Source organism: Puma concolor, chromosome B1 (genome assembly GCF_028749965.1).
Source record: "Puma concolor isolate L17-30 chromosome B1, mPumCon1.1.hap2, whole genome shotgun sequence".
Taxonomy (NCBI): domain Eukaryota; kingdom Metazoa; phylum Chordata; class Mammalia; order Carnivora; family Felidae; genus Puma; species Puma concolor.
The window spans coordinates 196,759,004-196,766,252 of record NC_141670.1 but is presented as its reverse complement, the minus strand read 5'-3'; the positions used below and the strand labels follow the sequence as shown (position 1 = coordinate 196,766,252).

Sequence of the window (7,249 nt, the reverse complement as noted above, 5' to 3'; positions counted from 1 at the left end):
TTACCTTTCCTGAATCCCCATATCACGTCCTCCAGCATGCCCCGTGTTCCTGGCACAGAGAACTGATTCACAGTGAACTGGACCACCTCTCAAGGTGTTCACTCTGCCTGAAACTCTCCAGTGTACAGCGAATTCCTTTTGACCACTCGGGCCTCATAGGACACGCCCCTCCTCTAGGAAGCCTTTGCCGAACCTGACCCGACCCACCACCGCGGACAGAGCAGGTGATTCGGCACACCACAGCTACCTCTTCAGGGCACTCATTACACTACTTTATTTTTGGTTTTTAACCTCTTTCCCAAGGGGAGGGGGGAGAGACATGAAGTTACATTCAGAAGGGAAGTTAAGGACCAGGAACTGGGCTTGTGCCACCACCTGCAGTGTGCATGTAGGCCATGGTCATATGTTTATGAGCAGCAGGAGCCTTTGCCCAAGAGTGAAGCGTGAGCTATTCGTTCCAGGGGAAAAGCCACTCTGGAGACTGCAGGTATGTCCATCTGAGGATATCCCCGTGGTTCCAGGCTAAGCTCCGTCCTTAAAAGGCTCACACCTGAAGAAAAGGAATCAACAACTAGGAGGAAAACCGTCATGATCAAATGGCTGAGGCTCATAGAAAGGATAAGAAGTCAACATGAGTCCTTGCTGTCACACACACGATTGTAGGGAAGATTGAGAGGGGGAGGTGAATGGCACCCCCAGTGGAGTCTCTCTTAGGAGACAGGAAGCCCTCTCTCTTAGGCAGGAAGCCCTGCCCTGTGGAGACAAAGAAAAAGCCAGAATGAATACAAGGCTATGATTTTCAGAGCTGAGCCTCTACAGAAAATAAATAGGTTAGAATTGCCACCTTCCGTCCTCAAGGGTAGATAGTTTCTCTGGGTGACAGACTTCCCAAATAGTTTATCTTGTACACTTGTGTGACCTGCCCTAATAGCACCCAGAGTAAGAACTGGTAAGTGGAAGGCACTGCATAGATATTTGATGGATGGAGGGATGGAGGGAGAGAGGGAGGGAGGGAGGGGTGGAGGGAGGGATGATAGTGCAATGCTACTCCAGGGTTACTCAGACGTACCTGTGTCTTAGAAAGTAATACGAGGGGCGCCTGGGTGGCTCAGTCGGTTAAGCGTCCGACTTCGGCTCAGGTCATATCTCACGGTTTGTGAGTTTGAGCCCCGCATCCGGCTCTATGCTGACAGCTCAGAGCCTAGAGTCTGTTTCAAATTCTGTGTCTCCCTCTCTCTCTGCCCCTCCCCCTGCTCATGTTCTGTCTCTCTGTCTTTCTCAAAAACAAATAAACATTAAAAAAAAAAATTAAAAAAAAAAAAAAAAAGACAGTAATGTGAAAACAGTTCACTTAGAGAGTAATCACTTCAGCCAGGGTCTGGAAGGACAAATTCGAAAGCAATGCAGGACAGTTCCAGAAGCACAGAGGAAGGTAGAGGGACAAGTACCCCAAAGGAAGCCTAACAGGCTGTGATCCCATTCTACAGATGCACCCTGCTTCTTGAATAGGTCCTACCTTAGGGAATACTCAGGGCAGGGTTCCAGCATCCTTGTGTTCCAATGAAGAACACTGTGGAATTTTCGAATCCTAAAGAGTCCTGAAAAGAAACTATTGTAGTCCCTAAACTAGTTCAATAGTTCAGATATCCATAGAGGAAATGAACATTGTCTAAATTAGTTTGGCATGGATAACCTCAGTGCTGTCTTCCACAATGGCTGCACCAGTTTGCATTCCCAACAACAGTGCACGAGGGTTAGGCCAAACATGCTGGGAGTCACAAAAGTGTAAATGAGCTAAACTCCTCTATTAAAGGACAGAGCCTGAGATTTTTTAAAATACAGCTTAATGTATCATAATGCACACTCCTAAAACAAAAACATCAGTGAAAAATAAAAGGTTAGAAAATAATATGATAGGCAAAAGTTGACCAAAAGAGAACCAGGTATAACAATATTAGTATGTTGTTCACTTACTTTAAGTCTAAAATTGCCTCTTTTCTAATGATCAGGATTTTATGAACACAATGAAGTGTTAAGACTGGTCATCTCCTGCTGACTAGCTAGCTATTCTCATTGGCATTCGAGTCTCTGATGTACCTAAATCAAAGTTAAATAAATTAATACATGTACCACTATCACTTTGCAAATATAAAATAAATTAACAAAACCAATATAAACTAATAAAAAGCAAATTTTTTATTTACTTTATTTGCTATATCCCTCGATATATTTGGTGAATAAAATCTTTCAAGACATAGGTTCTGTGTGGCAGTAAATAAAAGGGGAGGTGTCCTGCAAAGAAAAGGATGGACACTCCAACTTAGTCCAAAGTTCTCAAAGGATGGCACTGAGGCTCGTAGAATTTCGGGAATCTGCCCACAGGCATACCACGGGACTCTTTGACTCCATCGCTCATATTCTTTCACACTCAATCAGTTGCGTCCTACAAAATGAAAATCCTGTTGCAAAAAGCTGAGCGGCTAAAAACCCTGCAGCCTTTCTGCGTAGCCCAGCTTGACGCTCAGTTGGACACTCAGTGGGCCATGGGGTCTCCCTTCCAAGCCGGTAGTCAACTACCAGATGCCCCTCCAATGCCACTTGAATCCAAAGTCTGGAAAATCGAGCAGGATTTCTATGTTGTAGTCGGGAGGCAGAATTTCTTCTTTGGGAAAACTCAGTCTTTGCTCTGAAGGCAACCTAAGAGCATGGTCAGGCTCTAGCCAAGTCGACTCATAAAATTAACCATCACGGCCACACTTACACCAGCATCCAGAAGGCTCCTGCAGCAGAAGAAAACGGGCTCTTGGCTTTGAAAATGCCAACTTCTTCGGCAACTTCTTTGGCCTCCTTTCCAGATTCGGTAAGGTGGAAATAATGCTCCGGAGGGGAGAGAATTACCAGTTTTTTAAAATACTGACAAGGCGTAAATGGTCTTCTAACTGGATGGTTAGTGCACAAGGCAGAGCTACCCGGGCACCACCCTTCTCGGAGCACTCCTGCACCCCAGGCACAACCCACCTGCCCTGGAGCCCTGCACCTTGTGGGGCCCGGGGAAGACCTAACCACATGCAATGAAAAGGAGTTATTTTATCGTTAGATGGAACTCTTGCCCCAACTTGTCACGTGGAGCTGGACTGGGCCAAATGGATTCCATTTCCAGGTTGTCATAAATGTCTTTTCCAGCCCTGAGCCCCATGTCCTTTCTGCTTAGCTGCATTTTACTGTCATGGGAAAGCAGTCGCACACCCCTTCCCTCCGTGGGCCAAAGAGAAGCACCCAGAACAGGCTGTGGGAAACTCTGGTTTAGATGTCCACATCTCTAGGGCCTGGCACTGGCTGAGGCACAGAAGACCTCGCCGGTTTGACTCGTTGACTCAATCATGCCCCGACCTGAGAAACCAAGCCTTTCCTTTTATTGCCTTTTTTTGAAAATAAAGGCCTCCGTTGCCTCCAGATGTGACATCCCCTTCTGCTCTCTGCTCTCCTGCACCCCTATAACAAAGTTGGCGGCAGGCTCGGTGCAGGCTACTTTATCTTTCAGTCCCTCACCTGGAAAGCAGGAAGGATAGCACCTATCCAGAGTCCGTGGGAAGACTACACAAGATCCTGGGTTCTGAGCGCCTGACATCGCCGTGCACGAACAAAATCCCTTATCTCTTCCCGTGTTCAGTGCCGTGCTCCACGTGTTTGCCCCCGTGGCTCACACGTTCCCCTAAGCCAGGCTCGGATTCCCATCGGCTGGCAGAAGTGCAAACCGGGGGTCGGTCTGCCATCCTTCTGGCTTCGGGGTGAACCAAAGGAGGACGTGCCGTGTGCCTGCACGCAGCCGTTAGCATACTCAGGGCTTTTGTTTCACAACGGATGGGACACCGGGGCAGACAGGTGTCTGAGAAGGTGACAGCAAGCAACCAAGACCGACAGGCGAGAGCAAGCCGCGGGGCCACCGCGAGCAAGTCCCGGGACGCCAAGAGGGCGGCAGAAGAGGGAGAGGGCGGGACGTGCAGGGCCAGGCACAGGGCGGTTGTGTGGGAAGTAGCAGAGGGGGGCAGGGGGAGCAGAAGGAATGAGAATCTCAGCCACACAGGCGGAGTGGGGGAAAGGAAAGTCCACCTTGTGCAGGAGAAAGCCATTGCTTGAGGTTCTGTAAACACGTGTGAGAGGCCGGCTGTCATCTGGTGAGAGAAGCCACGCGGGGAGAAAGGCGACTCTTCCACTCCCTGGCTTTGCCGAAGCCACCATCTAGCTTGTCTAGCTTGGAATGTTGCAGCAGCCTTTCAGCTGGTCTCCTTGCTTCCGACCCGGCCCCTTTAGCTCTGGCCTCTGAACAGCGATCGGAGAAAGCCCGTGAAACTTGAGTCAACTTATGTCACTCCTTTGCTCCAACCCTGCAGTGGCTACCATCTCAGAGCAAAACCAAAGTCCCCACAAAGTTCTTCAACGATCTTTATGGTCTCCTATGATCTACTCTCCATCCCTCAGCATTCCTGCTACCTCCCACGTGTGTTTGGCCCAGCCAAAACAGCCACCTTGCCTGTCCTCACGTACACCAGACCTATATCCATGGCCTGAGGGCTTTCATTTAGCTGTTCCTCTACCTGAATGTTATTTTCCCAAAGATCTGCTTGGGTAACCCCAGCACTCCTGTGTCACACTCGGCCCTGCTCGAATCTTGTATTTTCAACAAGGCCTCCCCTGCACATCTTTTCTCGTGCTACGAATTGCCCCCAGACCCTACAGTCTCCATTTCCTTTCCCTTCTCTTCTTTCTCGTTTGTGTCCACACAGGTCGTTAAGATTCTGTTCACTCTGTATTATCAGTATTGCATCACTAGAATGTCAGCCACACAAAGGCCACAATCATTGTCTGTTTGTTCCTGATTATATTCTAAGGTCTGAGAATGGTCCCTGACAACAATAGCAGGTGCTCCATAAACACAAGTTGAATGAATGAATGAATGAATGAATGAAATAAAAGGGACTTTGGAGCCAGATGAACTCAAAGCTTGAATCTACCTCCATGCTTCTCCTCTTGGGCAAGCAGATTGAGCTTTCTGAGACTCAGTTCCCTCATTTGTAAAATGGGAATTAGAGTTGGTACCTCCTAAGGTTGCTATGGAAATTAACTAAGAGAACTTTGTAGAAAATACCTGTCACAAAAAGGCTCCCAATAAACATGAATTTTCTTAAAACATTTCCAGAGACAGCAGTTTCTAGAATGAGAGGTTGCTTATCTTGATATTCTGGGCTGAAAGAACTGGTAAACGTTTGTGAACACGAACTCTGTGCCAGGCTCTATTCCAGGCAAGTGAGTAATAACAGAGAAGAAAGTAACTGTGACCTCAGGGAGCACAGAGTCCTTCTGAAAAGCAGATACCCCAGTCCTAACTTCTATCGGAAACATTCAGAAGGTGTAAAAGGGAGGGGGGGAAACAGCAGAAACGAACTAAAAATTTCTTAGTTTGAAATAACGTTAGACTTAAAATAAAAGCTAAATAATGCCGAGCATTTCCATGTCTCCCTCCCCAGCTTCTTCCAATGGTAACATCTTCGATTACCAGAGCGCCTAATCAAAAGCAAGAAATTGACATTGGTCAGTTTCTACTACAGATCTTATTCAGATCTCACCAGTTTTTACCTGCTTTCTGGGTGTGTCTGTATATAATACTATGAGGTACTATCACATGTATAAAGACGAACTATTAAAATCAGAAAGGATTTCACAAAGGTAATAAATATCTTGCTTATTTCTCATTACATTCCGAATTCCAGGATTTAGCATGTCCATGTAATAGATAATATGGTGCTCAGAAAAGCTCAGCGACTTGCCTAGTGTGGCATGGTTCATCAGTGACAGAGCTGGTACCTGCAGTTTTCTGACACTCAACATGTGCTGATATGAAAAACCTTAAGGGCAGAGGCTCAGGTGTGACAGTATTAGAAGGAGTTGTCAGGGCTCTGGCTCCAGACTTAACCTGCCATGGACAAGTTTGCTGCTACACAACGGCTGTTTTGTAGGGACCACATTGCTCTTTCTTTGACACTGCTCCACTATCTGGCTCTGGAATATCTTTCATAAAATGCAGGGGGGAAAAGCCCATGACATATCAGTATTTTCTGGGGAAGGATTCCCCCCAAATTTTACCCCTACTCTCCTGATACTTCCCAGCCAGAGTCACCTCTGGGGCTGTCAGCTGGAATCCTGCAGAGCAAAGAAAGCAGAAAGGTTTAAAATCAAGGGACACGGAGAGAAGCTTAAACAGCTTGGGAGGAGTCCTGCAGAAAGAAAGTGACTGTTGTCCTTCCTTCTGAAGCTCTTTTTTGTTGCCCAGTCTGGCTGAAAGCAGCAGGGTCTGAACCTCAGCCAAAGGACAAAGGGCTTTTTTGGCTAAGAGAACTAATTGTGGTCACGATGGGCCAAAACAGGAGGGAAGTATTTTATGTGGTAAAAGGGCCTACCAAATGTCAGAATCGGTGCCTGCAGGATGTAATTTAATTCTGCAAGCATTTCTAAGCACCTGCTTTGTTCTAGGAATACTCACGGGACTGAGACAACACTACCCCTCCATGAACTCCCAGACTGGTAGAGAAGTCATTCATTCTGTTCGTTCGTTCATTCGTTCATTTGTTCGTTCATTCATTCAATCTCTCACTCCTTTGGCCATATAATTTAGTCATTAAGAACATAGCCTCTGGGGCGCCTGGGTGGCTCAGTCGGTTAAGCGGCCGACTTCAGCTCAGGTCATGATCTCATGGTCCGTGAGTTCGAGCCCCTCATCGGGCTCTGTGCTGACAGCTCAGAGCCTGGAGCCTGTTTCGGATTCTCTGTCTCCCTCTCTCTGACCCTACCCTGTTCATGCTCTGTCTCTTCCTGTCTCAGAAATAAATAAAACATTAAAAAAAAAAAAAAAAAAAGAACATAGCCTCTAAATAAGAGAAACACATTCATTCATTTCTTTAAGAAATATTTGTTCTGTTAAGTGTCCAGCACTGCTGAAGGCACTAGGGAAACAAAAGTAGAAAAAAATAGAGGTCTCTACTCTCAAGGACATTGATTGGCTTGAGGCTGGAGAGACAATGAACAATAAACATAACAAGTAAATTATATAGTCTACTAAAGGAGAAGGTGGTAAGTGTTGTGGGAAAAAGAAAACACGGAACGGGGCAAGGGGCCTGGGGAATATGGGGCCAGAGAGTTTCACCTGCAGTGTTCAATCAGGTTGTCCAGCCATGCGTTGGTAGCCATGTGCATA

The 7,249-nt window shown here is 46.8% G+C and overlaps 1 long non-coding RNA gene across 1 annotated transcript; it reads right to left on the bottom strand.

The window, feature by feature from the left end:
• Positions 1-250: 250 nt before the first annotated feature.
• Positions 251-6,688, bottom strand: LOC147582100 (uncharacterized). The gene is made up of 2 exons (XR_015250584.1): positions 2,762-6,688; positions 251-753 (listed from the first exon to the last, which is right to left on the bottom strand). It is a non-coding gene; the product is annotated as an uncharacterized LOC147582100 (long non-coding RNA).
• Positions 6,689-7,249: the final 561 nt, after the last annotated feature.